The sequence below is a fragment of the Tiliqua scincoides genome, chromosome 11 (assembly GCF_035046505.1).
Source record: "Tiliqua scincoides isolate rTilSci1 chromosome 11, rTilSci1.hap2, whole genome shotgun sequence".
In the NCBI taxonomy this organism is placed as follows: Eukaryota; Metazoa; Chordata; class Lepidosauria; order Squamata; family Scincidae; genus Tiliqua; species Tiliqua scincoides.
Genome location: NC_089831.1, coordinates 13,918,831 through 13,935,304, shown reverse-complemented (window position 1 = coordinate 13,935,304; position 16,474 = coordinate 13,918,831). Strand labels below are relative to the sequence as shown.

The following is a 16,474-nucleotide window of genomic DNA, read 5'->3' as shown; positions in this document are numbered from 1 at the left end:
TTGACTATTTTCTTTCCTTTTTTTCCTTTCCCTACTGCAAGAAAAACCCAAACAGCACAATTTGGCAGGTTTGCAATTTGCAGGGCTCCTGCCCTTAAATAAATGCTTTTGAATAAGTCCGTGTCCTTTATTTAAGGTCATTTATTTAAGGGCATGGGCCTTGCAAATTGCAACCCACCGATTTGTGCTCTTGCAAAGAAATCCTAGGCAGGTCTACCCAGAAATAAGCCTCATCAAATTCAGTGGGGTTGACTCCCAGGGAAGTGTTATAAGCTTGCAGCTGTAGTTGATTAACCAACCAGCTGAAGGCTATGTAGTCCTAAATTTGTACCTTGCAGCTGAGTGAGAATCACACCTTACTTACACCCAGCTCCTCTATTGCTCTATCCTGTGACAGCATCCTTGCAGGGAGAAGTTTCAGTGGTGCAGTTTCTCTTGTTGCATGGCTGTATCATCTCTTGCCAAAGTAAACTAGCTAGATTTATAAATATATGGTTTCTATACCCTTCATGACTCTAGTACAGTCAACAAAACCTTTATTAGGCATAAACATTTGATAGGTTTATGCATATGACTCTAGTAGTGGTTCTCAAACTGTGGGATGGGACCCACTAGATGGGTTGCAAGCCTATTGCAGGTGGGTTCTCATTCATTTCAATGTGTATTTTATTTTTAATCTATTAGACTCGATGTGACCATGGTATGCGGCTGCATTTGGAGAAATATAACAGATCTGTACTTTGAATCGGGATAGGATTGCAGTCTTTGAGATGTTTTGGGGAATTTTTTTAAACTGATCCACAATTACTTGGGAGGGATAGGAGGGTTCTTCTTTAGTTTAAGTAAATTTTTTAACTTATCCTCATTGTAAAACTTTTAATTTATTTACTTAATTTGATTTTGGGCACAATCCTAAACCCTTATGTCAGTGCTTTCCAGCACTGGCATAGCGGTACCAATGTGTGCTACATTCTGCAGTTGGGTGGCATTCACGGAGGCCTCCTCAAAGTAAGGGAATGTTTGTTCCCTTACCTCAGAGCTGCATTGCCCTTATGTCGGTGCTGGAAAGCACTGACATAAAGGATTAGGATTGTGCCCTTTGGGGGGTGTTAAAAATGTTCCTGTGTGAAAATGTCATTTCTGGCCATGACATCACTTCCAGGTTAATGACATCACTTCTAGTGAGTCCCAATATATTGTCAGTGTTTGAGAACCATTGCTCCAAGATGGTGGTGTTTTTCTGGTTTTATGTCTAAATAACATAAAGGTATATTCAGGGTGACCAGACATCTTTTTTCAGGACACATCCTCTTTTTAGTCTTGTGTACTGAAAAATAACTCCATTTAGTTATTTGATTTTTCTTTGTAAACCGCTTTGTGAACTTTTAGTTGAAAAGCGGTATATAAATACTGTTATTAATAATAATAATAATAATAATAATAATAAATAACTTAAATGTCCTCTTTTCCCATGAGCAGCCCCTACATTTTGGTGACCGTTTTGTTGGTGATGACATCCGGTCACTCTGGGTATATTGGAAGACAGTGATTATGTTTTGAGTTTCCAACTTGGTGTGTTTTGGGTTGGTGCACAATCAGGGCCCAATCCTATCCAGCCTTCCAGCACTAATGCAGTTGTGCCAACAGGGCATGTGCTGCATCCTGCTGAGGGAGGGCAGAGGCCTCCTCAAGGTAAGGGAGCATTGGTTCTCTTATCTTGGAGCTGTGTTGCAGCTGCATCAGTACTGAAGAGCTGGATAGGATTGGCCCTTAAGGCTCTTGGATATGTATACACACAGGAAGTGTGTGTATACAAGTATTTACATTTAACTACTTAGTGTTTCCAACTGGGTGTATTTGGGGTTGGACCACAATAAGGCTCTTGGATATAAGTGGGCATGAGTGTTCAGGCATGTGCATTGAAATGCTTGCATGTCCAACTTGGTGTGTTTTGGGTTGGTGCACAGTAAGGGCCCAATCCTATTCAATTTTCCAGTGCCAGTGCAGCCATGCCAATGGGGCATGCGCTGTGTCCTGTGGTGGGGAGGCAGTCCCAGGGGCCTCCTTAAGGTATGGGAACATTTGTTTCCTTACGTTGGGGATGCATTGCACCTGCACTGGGGTTGGAAACTTGGATAGGATTGGGCCCTAAGGTTCTTGGGTGAATGGTGTGTGCATGCGCACGTCTACGCATGGAAGGAGGGCAGGGTGGCCCTAGCCAACCGTCCGCCAGCGGGAGACAGGCCTGGCGTGCCGGCAGTGGGGCTAAAAGTATATACATTGAGCTGCTTAGTGTTTCCAACTGGGTGTATTTGGGGTGGGACCACAGTGAGGCTCTTGGCTGTCTGTGCGCATGAGTGTTCAGGCATGTGCCTGGAAATGCTCTGCCTGTCCAGCTGGGTCTGTTTTGGGTTGGCGCGCAGTAAGGCTCTGGGCCGGCTGGCGTGTGCTGTGCAAGTCTGGGTCTGGAAGGAAGGCAGGCGGCGTCCGCCAGGGGGAGACAGGCCTGGCGCGCGGGCGGCGGGGCGCGCGCATTGGCGGGCACAGCCTGCTCGGGGGCGGGCCGGGCGGCAGAGGGGTGTGCCTGCGGAGGGCGGGGCGGGCTGACGCCGGCCGGGCCGGGCGGTGAGTATAGGCTGCGCTGTCAGGCCGGTGTCAGTCTGATGAAGATTGGCATGCAGGTAAGCTGTCATTCAGGGAGCCGAGCCGCGGCGCGTCGCAGACTTGCAGGGGCGGGCAGAGCGGGCTGTGCGCTCGCAGCGGCAGCTGCTGCCGGGCAGGCACCGGAGGCGAGCGGGGGGGGGGGAGAGAGACTGCATGCGGGGCTGGGGGGCGCCACCCCTTTCGCCCGCCCGCCGTGCGCTCCTGACACGGACTTTGCGCTGCGCTTGGAGAGGACGCGTCGGGGCGCGCGGCGCTGCTTGGGGGGAGGGGGCGCTGACCCCCACACAAAGGGGTCTGTCGCCTTCGGCGGGGAGCCCAGGAGCGGGCTTGGGGCGGCTTGACAAGGGGCGCCGGGCAGGGCTTGCGCGCGCGCGCTCCGCAGGTGCTGGCGATGCTGCCCCCTCTCCATCCCCGCCCTGCGCTGGGCGCCAGCCAGCCCCCCACGGGCTGGAAGAGGCTGACTCCTGAGGAGACGTGCCGGGGCCCCAGGTGGGGAGCGGAAACGGGGGGGCAGCAAAGTTGAGGGGAAGGGGTGGGGGCGGCTGGAGGGGGCTTGCACGGAGGCGCTTGGGGAGACTCTCCTTCCCAGGTGGCAGGAGACCCCTGGCTGGCTGGCTGGCTGGCTGGCGCGCGCGGTGTATGGGGGGGCGGGTTTGGGCAGCTGCAGGGCGCTGATTGGCCCGGGGGGTCTCGCCGTGGTCGGGCGAGAGCCGGAGAGAGGCGAAGCGGCTGGGCAGCACTCGCGGCTCCGGCTGCTTGGAGAGGCGCGCGCTCCAGCCACCTCCGCGGGTGCAGGCGGAGCCGGGCGCTAGGAGGGCGCGCGGTAGGGAAGCTGCTGCTGCTGGCTGGCCGAACAGAGGCCTAGCCGGGGGCGGGCTGGCTGGCAGGGGCTGCTGGAGCCCGGAGCGGGTGGATGCCGGCCGGGCGGCGCTCATCCAGCTGGGCTGCTGCGGGGGAAGCGAGACGGTGCCCCTGTGCCCTGCCCGCCGGTCGGGCTGCTTCTTGACCGCGGCCTGCTCGGGGAAGGCGGGGGGGGGGGGTCTGTGATCCTAGCCACACTTTCCTGGGAGTAAGCTCCATTGGCTACAAGGGGACTTAGTTCTGAGTAGACATGCAGAGGATCGGGCTCTCGGGCTGCGATGCTAGCCACTCTTTCCCGGGAATAAGCTCCATTGACTATAATGGGACTTAGTTCCGAGTGGACAGGCGTAGGATTGGGCTCTCAGGCTGCCTTCGTAGCCACTCTTTCTTGGGAGTAAGCCCCAGTGACTATAATGGGACTTTAACAGCCCAATCCGACGCCGGTCTACTCGGAAGTAAGTCCCATTGTAGTCAGTGGCGCCTACTCCCATTAAAGTGTGGCTAGGATGGCAGCCATACAGCCCAATCCGACGCCAGTCTACTCGGAAGTAAGGCTGCCATCCTAGCCACACTTTTTTTTGGGGGGGGGGATAGGCTCCTTTGGCTATAATGGGACTTGCTTCCAAGTAGACAGGCGTCGGATTGGGCTGTGGGTCCCCCTGGGCTCTCCATCTCCGGCAGGTCAAGGGGGTATCAGGTGTGGAGAGACACCTCTGCTGCTGTTGCTTGGAGGGGCGCCCCATAGTGAGGAAGGGGGTCCGGGCAAGCCGAGGATCGCTGGCAGGCAGGCAGGGCTGGGTTCCTCCTTCCCTAGCCAGAGCCGCGCGGTGCTTCTCCTGCTGCCCAGGAGACAAAGGGACGCGCGTTGCTGGTCCCCGCCGAGGGGGTGGAAGGAAGCCGGCCTCTCTCCGCACCCCCTTCGCCCCATTGCGCGGCCATGCCCGTCGGATCGGAGCCAGCTTGGCTAGCGGGTGCCCAAGCTGGCTGTCCTTGGCCGCGTTGGCCCCCAGAAGCCCGGGGAGAGGGAGTTTCCATCGCTCCTTGCTCCTGGTTCTCTTACCTGTACCTGGCCAGAAAGGCACGAGAGAGTCTGGGGGCAGGCAGGCTGCGATCCTCTCCACTCCTCCTGGCAAGTTGAGAGCCCAATCCTATGCCTGCCTACTCAGAAGTAATTCTCACTATAGTCAATGGGGCTTACTCCTAGGTAAGTGTGGATAGGCTTGGGCACTCGGTGTGACTTCGCACCTGCGTGGCCAGCGCGCTTGGGAAGAGAGATCTGGGGCTCCCAAGCCAAGGCGGCGTTGCGCCCCCAAAACTTTGAGCCATCTTTGCTCAGAGGAAAGTCCCACAGAGTTCGGTTAGACTTACTCTCGAGTAAGGGTACGTAAAGAGTGGCTGCCTTGGGCACGGAGTTTCTTGGGGCCCAATCCGCACCTGACGTGTCCGGGTGGGTGCCTGAAGCAGGGTGAAATCATGGGGGGGGGGAGGTTATAGACTCTACCCCCATGATGTCAATCCTGCCTTCCTACCCTGGGCTATTAATTTTTTAGCTTCCTTTGAAAGCTTTATTAAAATTTGTGTTGGGGGCTCACCAGCTAGTCTGCACTTTCTATTAAAAGCCAATGATAGAGGAGGGAGGACTACGCACCTTTTAAATATATTTGAATTTTTTTAAAAGGCCAAAGCAAGAAATTGTAGAGAACTTGTATTTTTCCCCCTCTTCTCCCCCCCCCCATGCAAGTCAAGTATAATTAAACAGATCAGGACACTGATGTGGCTGCTTTCCCTTTTCAAAGTTTGAGAGCCCCCCCCCCCCTTCTAAACAGGCTTGCCTCAAAGTGGGGCTGAACTTCTGAGTCAACATGGTGCAAGATCCAACTGTGAAGCTAGAAATGACTGGAGAGCCAGAGGAGGGAATCTGGTCACTGGCAAAACTGGGGGGGTGGAGTCTAGGAATAAGATTCCAGATTTCATTAAGTGAACTCTTGCCTCCTCTCCTCTCCCCCCTACATAATTTTGTGCCCTGGTTGCTCACCCTGTTTGGTGTTGGCATTGCTATGTCTCCGACTGCTCCTCTCCCAGACAATGAAAGAGGCAGGTCTGGCACATCCACTAAGGGCAGGCATAAATTATAAAATCATCTCCCTGGTACGCCAGCAACCTCACCATCTTGCAAACTTCTGAAGCTTGTCCTGGCCAAGCCCACCTTCCCACTTGGCCACAATCTTCCGTCTTCTTCATGGCAATCTCTCTCCCTGGTTTTTATCAGTCGAAAAAGGACTAGGTGGCAGTGAGGCTTCCTTTGGGCTGGCTGCCTGCTGTCGGCTTGTTTCTCTGTTCGCCTGTGGTTTTCCACCGCATGTCATAACCATTTAAACGGTGGTTACCCTTCCAAAGGATCCAAAAGCTGCCTTTGATTAACTCCCTGCCCATTGCCTTTGCAAGTTCAGTAGCCATAAATTGTGCAAACACATTTGCAGTAAGCTGGCGATGAAATGGAAGGAGGGTTTGCTTGCTGTCGTTCTGAGTGGGGCTACCGAGCGGAGGAGGGTTCGGCAACTTGGGTAGTAATAAAAACCAGAGCGTGCTGCTGCGGCTGGCCGGCCGGCCGTATATCTCCTTTTTCTCTCTTCCCTCCCACCCGCTGTTGCCTTCGCTGGAAGAGGGCCATGACATTTTTCCCATCTCAAAAAATGTGGAGCAGCCAGGAGGGCTACACTTGGCAGCCCCTGAGCCGGCTTGACGAATTTGAAATTGACTTGAGAAGCCGACTGGCGGGCAGGTGGACAAATGCCAGGACGTAAACTAACAGTGCAAAAATGCTGTGTTAAAATCCAGCAGGCTGCCTCATCTTTGTGGCTTAATATGAAAAGGAGTTTTCTTTACACTCAAAGTTTTTTTGTTTTTATTTTTGGACGGGAGGCCCCAAAATGTGCTGGTATTACATGTACAGTATACACGATAACTTTTAACTCTTTTCGCCTTTCTTTCCCTGTTTCCTTATTGGAGTCTGTTTCAAAATTATTCCAAAAGCTTGGTGTTTCATTGACTAAGTTTTGGAACTTTATCTGCCCTTCCAAGAGCTTAGAACTTTATCTGCCCTCCCAAGAGCTTAGAGCAGCATACAGTACATGGGTCTCCTCCACCTTTTTATCCTTTCCAGGGCCAGCCTTATCATGAAGCAGGGTGATGTGGCCTGCTGCTGGTGGTAGACTGTGACCAGTTCTCGGTAGTAGCCTGGCAGCCCCTCCAATATACCCCCCCCCAAAGATAGTCTATAATAAAGGAAGATGAAATGCAACCCCACAGTTTTTCTTCTCCTGAAAGGAAGGGGGGAGATTTGAAAGAAGGCAGGAGAGCACCACTTGGTTCTGCCTTAAGGCAACAAATATCATGTGCAACCTTCTTCCTTGCAACAGCTCATGTTTGGAGGGAGTGACTGACCCATGCATTTTCATGGCCGAATGGAGGATTTGAATCCAGAGCTGCTCAATCCAGCACTCAAACCACTGCACACCATATCCTCCCGGTGCCTGCTTTTGTTGCATTGGTTTTTAAGAAATTTCAAGCTGAAATACACAGGCTGTGATAGATTTACATTTCAAAGACTGCTAGAGTACACGTGATGGCATTCCTACCTTTGATCAGAATGTATGCAGTGTTCAGTAGATCCACTCCCATCAGTGTAGATGATTTTCATCAGCTCGACAAAACACCCTCTCCATGAAGTCCCTGTCTGTGAGGAGCTTATCAATATTGCACTTGTTACATTAAGGATGCAGTCCTAACCCACTTTCCAGCACTGGCATAGCTGTGCCAGAAGGGCATGTGCTGCATCCTGCAGTTGGGGGGCAGTGATGGAGGCCTCCTCAAGGCAAGGCAATGTTTGTTCCCTTACCTCGGAGTTCCATTGCCCTTATGTCAGTGCTGGAAAGTGGGTTAGGATTGTGGCATAAGTGTGTGCATTAAGCGTTTTGCCAACTTTTTATTGAAAAATGGTATATAAATATTTTTAAATAAATCTTCAGTGTCTCCTGAACCTGTTTTTTCCCCCCCCCAGAAGAAGCTGTTGGATTTCTGTGTTTCACATTTGCATGTCATAAGTAGGGCATGTATTATTGCACACACTTTTTCACAGACCAATTCTGTGCATGTGTATTCAAAAATACTCTTTTTCACAGACCAATTCTGTGCATGTATATTCAAAAATACTCCCTGGCAAGTGTGTAGTATTGTGGCCTCAGTCTCTTCAATTATCATGTGGGACGTCCGTCCCCCCTGCTGTATTTAACATGCAGAGTTTTCAGACCATGCTTTCCAATGTTGCTGCCCCCCCCCCTTGAGCAACATGTGGAAAATTGCACTCTTTCTGAATCCCCCCTTCATATCCCAGACATACTGACACAGTGATACATTCCCACTGTAAAATGGCGAGTAGCAAACTTGCAATGTTAGTCTTGGGGGGTTGTAAAACCAATATTTCAGCAATACAGCTGCCCCCCCTTTAGTGAATTGGTGAGATTAATTGATAACATTTTGGTCAAATTAAAAAGATGTCCTCAATTCATTGGCCAATGTGATTTACTTTTAACAAAAGTGGGGATTAAAAACTGCACATGGAAAGCATCCTTAGAAGAGGCATTCCCAACTGTGTGACAGAACAGGGGAATGCCTCTACAGTGGTGTTGGCTGCAATGCATACATATAAAAGAGTTTTCCATCAGAACAATTGTGTTGATCAAGTATGAGTAATTGCAGATTGGTGCAATCCTAAACCCTTATATCAGTGCTTTCCAGCACTGGCATAGCGGTGCCAATGGGATGTGTGTTGCATCCTGCAGTTGGGTGTCACTCTCAGAGGCCTCCTCAAAGTAAGGAAATGTTTGTTTTCTTACTACAGAGCTGCATTGCCCTTATGTCAGTGCCGGAAAGCACTGACATAAGGGATTAGGGTTGCACCCTTAATATAAGTATCAAAGTATGATTGACTAACATTTCCTTTAACTAGTGAGTGGCAACAGTGCCTTGATAAAAGAAATGTAAGACAGCTGGACTGAATGAGCAGATCCAGTTTTTCCTGGCTGCAATACTGCTACCTGTCCACCACACTACCATTTTCCTGCACACACAACCCCCTCCTGTGAAACTGACACTGTCAGCTTTGTGAATCTGTCCAACATATTATTGAAATTAGCTGCACCATGGATCTATGAAACTGACCAGGGTTTTCCTTAATCCTTTTCAATTTAAGAGACCAAGAGTGGGGCTGGAGTGAAATGGTCCTTGTGCTGCAGATACCTCCCCATCATGTAATATATGAAGCAGTTGTATACAGAATCAAACCTTCGGTCAACCTATAGCCACTGGCAGCAGTGCTCCAGGGTTTCTTTCCCAGCCCCAGTTGCCATGAATTGAACCTGGGACATTCTGCTATAGCTCAATGGCAGACTTCCTGCCAATTTTTCTGCAGAAGAATGAGACAAAGGCACTACAGCTATCAAAGGGGAGGAGGCTTCTTCACAGGGGTGTGGAGGAGAGGTTAAAATGGGGGTGGGTGGGACCACCCAAATATGTACAAATGTAGAGGAAAAAATGGTGGGTTCACGAAAAAATGAACTCTGGATAGAATGTGTCAGTTCACAGGTGGAACACAAAACTGCGTGAAGGTTAAATACAATTGCCAATCTACCTTCCTTCATGGGCATCAGTTGATTTTTTTTTTTAAACCTGATTGAAGACTTTCTGTTTTCTGTACACATGCACCAACAGCAGGGAAGTGGCTCTTACCCACTTGATATGGCATGTTGAAATCTGTTTCAGTATCCTCTCTGCTTGCATTGCCCTCCCCCCTCCATCCCGTTCCCTGCCAAAAATGTGTGCAAACCCCACTCTACCCAAGATAAAATATGAAGCTGCTGTATTCTGAATCAGACCATGGCTCCAGCCAGTTCAACATGGTCTCCTCTGACTGGCAGTGGCTTTACAAGGTCTTGGGTATCCTGCTATCTCACCCATTTCACTGGCAATGCAGAAGATTGACCTTGCTCCCTTTCTGTCTGTTTGCTCCTACTTTGTGCTTGTCCACTACCCTGTGGCCCCACTCTTCTTTTGGAAGGTGTAGCAGAAGTGCATGTGCTGTACCCTGACTTCAACTCTCCCCGCTTCTTGGAGCGGAAAGTTAAGGCTTCATGAACTGCATTATTCTACAGTTGTGGATACTGAGATGTGAGGTAATGCTGAGCTGTGTGTGTGGGGGGGGGGGGTACAGACACTACAGCAGTGGTTCTCAAACATTTTAGCAAAAGGACCCACTTTTTAGAATGATAACCTCTTGGGACCCACCAGAAGTGATGTCATTAACTGTAGTGATGTCATGGTTGGAAGGGAAAGGAATTTTCCTATCAAGCAGGAAAACTTTTAACACCCCCATACAACAAAATCAAATTAGGTAACTAAATTAAAAGTTTACAATAAGTATAAAATTTATTTAAAATAAAGAGTCTTCCTAAGCAGTTGTTGATCTGTTTTAAAAAAAAAAAATATTCAAAGGCTGCAATTCTCTCCGTACTTATCTAGGAGAAAGCTCCATTGATTGGTATTGTTAAAAGCATATACACAGTAGCCTTAAAAGTTCTGTAACATTTCCCCAAATGCAGTCACATACCATGGTAGCATCAAGTCTAATATATGGAAAATAAAATACAACTTGAAATGAATAGGGACCCACCTGAAATTGGTTCACCTAGTGGGTCCTAACCCACCATTTGAGAAATACTCAGCTACAGTAAACTGCTGATGTTTTATTAGTAGTATACTGCTGTGCTTTTCAACAAAAAGTCGTCAAAGCCAAGTATGCAACAACAACTCTATTCTAAATATCATCACAATGTGCCCATGTGCACACAGAAAAATGGAAAAGCCTGGAACTGCAAGGGGAGCAGCAGGCCTATGGGAAAAAAGGGGTAACCCATTCGTGTAATAAGCCTTTAATGCTGTATACCTAGACAGCCTCTAGGAAATAGCCACTAGAGGGAGGTGAAAAGCACTTTGCTAGATAGGTTTTCATACTTTTGCTTCTTTAAAAAAAAAGTTGTCTTTCAACATTTTGAAGCCCTTATGTGATTTATTCCACAGTCAGAGAGAAAGACACTGCTTTCAGAGTGCTTTCCCATTTATTGCACCATCAATATGTGTGGTGCTGGGCAAAGAGCAAAAAGATTCATTCATACCCCACAGGGCTTATCATCAAGGGATGCAACAGAGGAATGGGAGGGAAACTGAGGCTGAGCAAACAAGGGAAGGAGAAGCAATTGCTCCAGTCACATGTTCTTAAGCTTAGTTACAAAAGGGCAGTGGTTTTAAGGCTTGTGCTTCAAGGAAAAGGGGAATTTTTTAAAAGAAGGGATTGGAGGGAAGGGAGGGAAGCATTTGAATGAAAATGCCTAGGATCTTATGCCTAAGGGAGACCCACCCACATTGGGGAGCAGCAGCCATGGTGTCTTGTGGTCTCATTTTGGTTGTGATCCTGAGCATCCTTGCCACAGGATGGCGACTGGTCTATGCCTTTTATATTATATTCTATTATATTATATTATATTATTCAAGGCGGTTTACATAGGCAGGCTTATTTAAATCCCCATAGGGATTTTTACAATTGAAAGAAGGTTCTATTTTACAAGAACCACAACATTCAGATGTTTCTTCCTGATCTGGTTTCACATGCTCAGAGCAGATGGAATAGCTCGGCTTCAGCTTGTCAGCTGCTTCAAGGTGGCCTCGAACTGGCGACCTTCGGATGTTATCTTCAGGCAAATGGAGGCTCTACCCTCTAGACCAGACCTCCTGCCCTTGAAAAGGGGATTGGACGGATTTCTAGAAGTCTACCACAGGTTACAAGCAGTGATGGGTGTGTGCAACCTTCTGGTTTAAGACATAGGCTGTGTCTGAATGCCAGGTGCAAGGGAGTACAGGATGCAGGATATTGTCTTGTGTGCTCCCTGAAGCATCTGGTGGGCCACCCGTGAGATACAGGAAGCTGGACTAGATGCGTCCTGTGCCTGATCCAGCAGGGCGCTTATGTTAACATGTTTACTTAAGATGTTTACTGAAAAGGTGAAACATATCTTTGTTCTAAGGAAAGATTGTTATCTTTTCCCCTTTTGGCAGGCTCCTTAAGCTTTCTGACTGATTTGCAGCAAGTAGCGGTTCAACAGGTGAAGCTCTGTCCCTTGCTGACTCTCAGTTTGTGCGACCTTCCCAGGCATCAAATTGCTGCCTATTGTGCAGCAAGCACACTGGGGTGGGAACTGCAGGGGGGAGAGAAAAGATGGTAATCCTATAATTGTCATTGCGATTGGGGTGGCCTATTTATCTCTTGGATGCCGCTTGCTAGAGGCTGCCGCAGTGCAACTTCTGTTGCTGTTGGGAAGGCTCCTATTGGGGTTCTTTGAATGAGCTGCTGATTTGGACAAACTCAATGGAAATGAACGTTGTTACAAAACAGTGCATGACAGGCTGTAACCCTAATTGAGGCCATATAGCAGTGGTTTTCAAACTCTCCAGGAGTTTGAAAGTTCTTGCGGGGGCAGGGGGGAGGCAGCGGGGGTGGGTGGGTGGAAGGCAACAGTGCGACCCCCAGGATCACGCTGCTCAGGGGGCTGCAGGGCCTTGGGAGCACTTACCCAAGCCTCCTGCAGCCTCCCCGGGGTGCAAGGAGCCCGGTGCGAACCTTTGTTAGAGCTCCCTGCAGCAGCGAATGTAAAAGCGGAGCGATCGCGCCCCTCCCCCGCTAAAGCGGAAGTGGAAAAGCCCTGCTATATAGTATGGCCCCCTTCAGAGCGTTTTCTTGTTTGGGTACAGGACCAGCACTCCATGAGGCCATCAGAAGCATGTTGTTTTGAATGCTTTCAGAAGCACCTGATGGGCCACTGTGAAATACAGGAAGCTGGAGTAGGTGGACCTTTGGCCTGACCTAGCAGGGCTCTAAGAAATTGGAGGAATCATTGGAGAACAGGTAGGGTTAACAACCCAGACTAAAGCTAGAGAGTCATGATTTTCTCCAACATGATATGTTGTTGGAAATTCCTAGAGCCCCTGTCCTGCAATCTCCAGAATTTCATTCAGTAGTGCCTTGCCAGTAGTGCTGGTTTCTGGAGACTCCAGGTCCATCCTGGGGTATTGGTAACCCTAAGGGCAGGTCTATCAATGTCCTCTAGTTCTGATGACTGTATGCAAGCTGTATGTAAGCCTCTAGGTTCAGAGACAGTGTCTGAAGACCAGTTGCAGGAGTGAATCAGGGAGGGGTTATTTGCTTATTTGCTTACCTATCCTACTTATGGGCTTCTTAGAAGCATCTGGTTGGCCATTATGGGTGCTGGACTAGATGGGCCTTTGACTTGATTCAGCAGGGCTCTTTTTGTGTTCTCCATGCCCCCCCCCCCAATGTCTGAGGTAGGGTGAGTGGGCACAGGATGCAGTTGCATTCATAGCTTCACCATTGCTCACTTTTCTACCATGTAGTAAATATGTACCTGTTTTGATAGAGCATTTCAGACAGTGTTCCTCTGTTCAGTTCTCTCTTTAGGGTTTATGTTGTGCTGTTTTTCCCCTCAATATTTTTTGTTGATTTGTGTGTTAATGATTGATGTTACTGGAAGAAAAAATAGAGTGGACTGTTAGCTGCCATGAGGAATCTTTTTAAGGTGGATAGGTGGAATACTATTCAGTATATTGTACTGAATAAATACTGAGACCCTGAGAATAAGTACCACTGAACCCATTGGGGCCTACTTCTGAGTAAACATGTATAGGATTATGGTGCTAGTCATTCAAGGCCTTCTTATCCTTTGTGAATTTCTGGTAACAAGGCTATCATATTCTGTAGCTTCTCCATATGTGGTTTTACATCAGATAAATATCTCCTAAGCCAGTGGTTTCCCAAACTTTGAGCCATAGCTCCCTGGGAAACTGGAATTTTTGAGGAAAAACCTCACTGCCCCATACAGTGTATGGGATTGTAGCCCCATTTGGGGCTTTACAACCAGTGATCCAGAAGGTCAAGGGAGCTGCCAGTCAAAAAAGTTTGGGAACCACTGTCCTTTCACCTTAAACCTAAAGAATAAAATTTCAGCCTGTTACACAGCAACAGAACAAGGAAATCTTGGCTTGACAACTTGAAAGGAACTATGGTTGCTCATTTTTTCAATGTACAGAAGTGTACAGATCTCTCTAGTACAGTGTTTCCCAAACTGTGGGTTGGGACCAGTGGGTTGCAAGCCAATTTTTGGTGGGTTGTGAAAAGTTTTGGAAACATTAAAAAGCAAACAAAGAAAAACTTTGTAAGCACCCTTGCCTGGTTTGCAGAAGGTAATTGTTAACTGGAATGTTCACCTGTAGTATGAAGTAATCTTCATACCCCCAAATCAAAATGTCACATTTTCAGATTTTCTTTAGTAATTGGTCTGCTGTAGTTCACATGTGAACCCAGTTTCAACCTTTTGTCTGGCCTAGAAGTCCCTAACTGCACATCTTGCTCTCCAGTTCAGCCTTCTGGGTACCCTGGAATGACAATAAAGTTCTGGGGGAAGTCCATTTCTAGAGATACTCTAGCAAATGTCCACACGCACATACTGTATGTGAGGTCTCTAGCAGCCTCAGGTGCACAGAACCTAATTAATTAATTAATTTTTTATTATTAATAAAATCTTTTCTCTATATCACCTTTGTTTGACTAGTGGGTCGCAATAGATTGTTGTTTTTGAAAGTGCGTCCTGGTACTAAAAAGCACTGCTCTAGTAGCATTTCAGAACACAAAGTTGTGCTAGGAAGGTTGAGGAATTGCTGAAACACAGAGTCATTTCACAGGTTTCTGGAAGCATGATAAAAATGCAGTGGCATTAATGTGATTAGCTTAGCTTGCGGAGCTAAAGTTTAGCTTGAGGAGAGGCAACTTGCTAAGTGTGGCCTTGTGTAGACTCTCTCCTGTGTATGTGTGTGTGTGTGTTGGGGTGGGGGGACTTCAGCAGAACTGACTTGCATTGGTTTCTGGTTACATGAAGCTTCTATGGAGAACCTTTATGCTAAGACCTGTCTCACTAAACACACACATCCCTCCGTGTAACAAGAAACCTTAAACCAAGCAGGATATTTTAAAACCGAAGCAATGAAGATTAGATTAACTCTCCTTCAAACTGCTCTCTTATGTTATTATTTTTGGCTGGAATGCGGTGGGGGGAAAGGCAGCTGTCTCAGACAAGGGGTTGAGAACATCAGTTACGGTTTCATCAGTGGGGTGGAACTGTGGGGTTTCCCCCTTGGCTTTTAAAAAGTGACTTGGAAAAATAATGAGGGTGGCTCCTTGCCCTTCTCTAGTATGATGGAAGAAGCATTTTACAATAGAATCTTTTAGAGGGGTGCTGTTGATGGCTGGGGGGTGGGAGTGGAGTTTTGCTACAGAAAATTAGTTCAAATGTTAGCCCAAAGAAAATTCTAAAGCATGTTGGCTACACTGCATTCATTCTGTTTCCCTTCTGGCCTTTTTGATCATGTGCTATTTTAAAAAAGGACAAAAGCACTTTTTAGATGCATCTAAAAGATGTTTTGAATATTTTCAGGCAAACTTTCTTTTACACACATGTGATGAAATGCAGTGTAGCCTGCAAAAACTTGTGCCACAATAAATCTGTTAAGATGTCACAGGATTCATGTTTTCATGTGCACTTTTAAAATCCAAGGCTTGCTTTTGCAGTTGCATTGAGATCGTTTCTGGGAAGGAGAAACAAAAAGAAACTAATCACTAAACTAACTGGAATTGTTTTTAAAATTCAGTTAGTTCTCAGGAGAGAACTACACCCCCCCCCCCCAAAAAAAGATCCTTAATCAAGGAAGGAATCACACGTTTGGGTGATCTTGATCAAGATTTGAAAGTTATACACTTTCATTTACACAAAAAACGTTTAAGTTAGCTATTCATTTTCAGAAAAAACTACAGTACTATAATAATTGATCTTAACTTTTAAAAAAAGAAGTCAAACTGGAGCACTGCAAATTACTGACCTTAAGAAGAAACGAAATCTAAGAAAATTGTCACGGCAGACAGTACAATTTTGTGAAACAGAATTTAGGCTACAACATTTTGTCCATTTGATTAGAACAATTGACAATTCTGCCGATTTAGAGCTTGTACTGTCCTAGTGATTTCTTTAAGTAGGTGACAACTTTCAGTATAATTAAAAGGGTAGCACCTCTATCTTTTGTATCAAAATGCCTTCTGTAATGATTCAAAATGCCTTCTTTAAGACTTCGATCCTATCCATTCTTTCCTGGGAGTAAGCGCCATGGAATACAATGGGACTTACTTCTGAGTAGATGTTGTAGGATTGCACTGTGAGGCTCTTTGGGGTGTAACTTTCTGCTCCATGATTCTAAAAAGGTACTAACGAGTGAGGATTGGGACCTACTGTTCCAGAGACTGGACAAAGACAGAAGATATTTCTATCTCTACATCTGTTACTACTTCTTTGTAAGCTCTCAAAGGTGACCCTCCCCCTTTTCATCTACTGGGAAACTGGCAGGATAATAGCCGACCTCTCCCATACTTCAGGACAGGACATACCAGTTTCAAATTCAAAAACCAGTCATGCCATAAATCAGGAGAGAAGGGTCTGGAAAATAGCAGAAAGGTTGGCCTAAAACATGGACTGTACATTAATCCTGGATTTCTTCTGTTTGGCTTTCTGGTTTCTTCAGCTTCCATGTGTGCACCTAGCTTTTCTCTGCAAGTATAAGAGTAAGAAATAGAGCACAGCACAAGGGGTGGGATTACGATTGTGCTGCCCATCTCATTGTGTTCAATGTGGCTTAATCCCAGGAAAGTGTGTATAGGATTACAGCCTTAAAGAAATATTTGGAATCAAGTCTTTAAAAATGCGGAGTTGTGACCTTTCTAATT

General features: G+C 47.3%; 1 protein-coding gene across 2 annotated transcripts in view; it reads left to right on the top strand.

The window, feature by feature from the left end:
* Positions 1-2,643: 2,643 nt before the first annotated feature.
* PKNOX2 (PBX/knotted 1 homeobox 2) overlaps positions 2,644-16,474 on the top strand; it is a 328,938-nt gene continuing 315,107 nt past the window's right edge. For both annotated transcript variants that reach the window (XM_066639289.1, XM_066639288.1), the window contains exon 1: positions 2,644-2,681. The gene's annotated coding sequence lies outside the window, so the exon portion shown is untranslated. The remainder of the gene's footprint in view (positions 2,682-16,474) is intronic.